The 2,929-nt window shown below is 44.2% G+C and overlaps 1 protein-coding gene across 2 annotated transcripts in view; it reads right to left on the bottom strand.

Moving 5' to 3' along the window:
- BTBD3 (BTB domain containing 3) overlaps positions 1-2,238 on the bottom strand; it is a 23,695-nt gene extending 21,457 nt beyond the window's left edge. Inside the window, exon 1 of one of the 2 annotated variants that reach the window (XM_027653849.1) lies at positions 2,090-2,238. The gene's annotated coding sequence lies outside the window, so the exon portion shown is untranslated. Of the gene's footprint in view, positions 1-522; positions 540-2,089 lie in introns of those variants that run through there. The other variant, XM_027653851.1, reaches the window with a different exon arrangement.
- Between the last annotated feature and the right edge of the window lie 691 nt (positions 2,239-2,929).

The following is a 2,929-nucleotide window of genomic DNA, read 5'->3' as shown; positions in this document are numbered from 1 at the left end:
CCCCCCCTTCCTCCGGGTTCGTGTGTGTGTTCGGAGGGTTTTCCCCTTCAAAAATCAGGCCCCGCCGAACGACGGGGAACCGGCGGCCTCGCCCCGCGAGAGGCCGGTCAGGGCCTGCCCTCACAGCGCTCCCCGCCCCGCCCCCCAGGGCACCGGCGGCAGCAAAGGCTGAGGGTTCCAGCCCCGACATAAGTTGGGAGGCGAACTAACAATACCTTTTAAAAAAAATTAGAAATCTTTCCATTTTTAAAATTAGGAACCCCGTTAGTGCCTGAAGTTGAAGCGTATTCGTGCTGTGGAGCCTTAGGATTTCATCTCTGAAATTAGGTGGTGTTAGTGTGCTTCTCAACTTATTCCTTTATTTTTATTAGAAATCCCCTTTTTTAAAAAATTAGAAATCCCGTTAACGCCCGAAAGTGAAGCATATTCATGGCTTATAGCAACCAGCCTGTCTGAGGATTCACCGTCTAAAAAAGAAAGAAAAAAAAAGAAGTGATTGTTGTTTTTTTTTTGTGCACGCACCAATATCTGTGAGGACGAGAGTTCCCACTTCCCTTTGGACAGCAGCTTTTTTTGATTAAAAGTTGTAGGGGAAAAAACATTTAGTCATTGTAAAGCTTTGCGTTCGTTCATCCACCATTAATCACAACCTCTAAGGACAAAAAAAAAAAAAGACATAAAAATAAAATAAACCTGTTTCATCCCAGGGCCAGCAACAGGCAGCCAGAGGGATGAACCACCCTTCCCCCTCACATTTATTAGGGTTCTTTCTCAAATAAACCCAATTGCACAAGAAGATATTAATGCCGTACATCCTTCCTTGCGTGAGCTGTTCCCATCTTGCTGCTCACAGGGTAGCCAGGTTCAAAAAAACCCAAACAAAACACAAAAAACCACCACAACCCCCCAAAACTTTTCATTTTCGAGCCACTGAAGAAACGATCGACAGGAATCAATCATTTCCAGGACCAGCACCCGGGTTTATCCAGAAGCTTCATAAATAAGGGATTTCTCATAGAGGCAGTGTATGTAGCCACGTGGGAAATTAAAATGCATTGCTAGCATTTATTTTTAAAAGCATAGAAAAAGGCTTTATTTGAAGCTCTAGGGCGAGTTTGGTTATTTTTTGTTATTATTTTCCCCCTGAAGAAACAATTATTTCTGGAATCGCTGCTGTGTTCCAGCTTTAGTCTCCCATGAACACTCATTTCCCTATATTATATACACATTATTCTAGCAGATACCTTCACAAAGTGAAATTAGGCGTATCTGTGGATAATCAGTACTTTGCTTTTCCCATTTTAATATTTTAGCTATTAAAATAGATAAGAAACTAAACAGCAACAATAATGACTGTACACACACACAGGCTTTATAGCTCTTATGGATTTTGCCAGCAGAGCACACGCTTTAAATTATAGTGTGTAAATGATCATTTAATTGGGACTTGGGAAGCCAACAAAATAATTGTTGTCTGAAGTGAACTTAAACACACTGTAGATAACCACTGCAATTTTCCACCCTATTTGCAGGCGGAAGGTAAAAGGCCCTTTTTGCAAGGGGGGTAGTTTAGATGGGCAAGTGGTGGGGACAAGCCTTTTCCTTCAGTTTAGAGGAGGTTATTTTGCAACCTAAATGAAAACATGTTCTGGGTCTAATCCCAGAACATACAGGAGTTAAAAGATGAAGTTCTGGAACTAGGTGATCTTTAAGCTTTGCTTCCAAGCCAAGCCCTCCTACGATTCTATGGTTTTTCTGCACATACATTTCTGATTGAGAGGCAGCCAGGGGCTGCTCAAATTAGGGGCTCCACTCAGTAACACTTATTTTGCTTTTTTGGGGCTTCTTAGATCTCTCCTGCTTTTCCAGTCCAGTTTTTTCAGCCATGGCTACCTAATGTCCTCCAAAGAGCTCCAGGCTCTGATTTAATACTGATCTCAACACCGAATTAAACCGAAGCAGTCACCACCACCCAGCAGTACACCCAGCAGAAGCTGCTCCACTCCAGCCAGTGATGCAGGACACTGCACAGCCCACTTGAGAATCAGTCCTACCCCATCCTCAGTCCTCTTCGCTCACAGGGACTTACAGACACGGGATGACAGGTTACATTACTCTTCATCTGCACGTTCCGGCTCAAACACGTGCTCACAGCTGCTTGGCACCAAAGTGCTGATGTTTGGAGCTGCAGCCTCTCCTCTCTCTCCTGCAGTTGCACACCCTGCTTCGAAGCACACAGACATGTGCTTACCTGTCTGAGTTAAACAGACCTTGCTGCATGTCTCAGGGATGTGTTTAGCTGCCAAGCACTTCATTTTGCTGATAAATTTCAGATTAACTCCAGAGCAAAGAAGCCACCAGATAAGCCAGACCCAGACAAAGCTGCAGCACTGGGGTACAAAACCATCTTCCAACAGGGGAGGAAGAGTGCCCAGCTCCTGGTGCTGCTGGGTGTTGATGTCCTCTCTCCTTGTGCTGTCACCTCCCAGGCTGACTATATATATATATAGCATCTACATGTTTTTATATATACATATATGTATAAAAACTATGTATAAAAGAGCTCACGAGGAAGAGGAGCAGGAGCAGAGAAGGTCTTTGGGGTCTTACCAGCTCCCAGCCCAGGTTTCTGGACAAGTTCCAGCATTGCCTAGGCTGGACTACCAAGGGCTGCACTACCAAGGAAGATAAAGCTGAACCAGCTGTGTGCTGGGGAGAGCTGATCAAAGGACTTTAACTGGTGTCTCCAGAGCCGTTTAACTGGGATAGGTTCTCCTCTGCGGTGGTATTAAAAAAAAGCCAAATATTTGTGTGGAGTCACATTCATACTCATCCATTCCTGTGTCACAGGCCTATTTTCCAGGTATCGAGCAGTGCTTTCTAAAGACTTACTAACTTGAAGAGCCATTTAAATATTCATTTTCCAGTT

Source organism: Corapipo altera, unplaced genomic scaffold (assembly GCF_003945725.1).
Source record: "Corapipo altera isolate COAL_440 unplaced genomic scaffold, ASM394572v1 70, whole genome shotgun sequence".
Classification (NCBI taxonomy): domain Eukaryota; kingdom Metazoa; phylum Chordata; class Aves; order Passeriformes; family Pipridae; genus Corapipo; species Corapipo altera.
The sequence above is the reverse complement of the archived record's forward strand: the minus strand, read 5'-3'. Positions and strand labels throughout refer to the sequence as shown.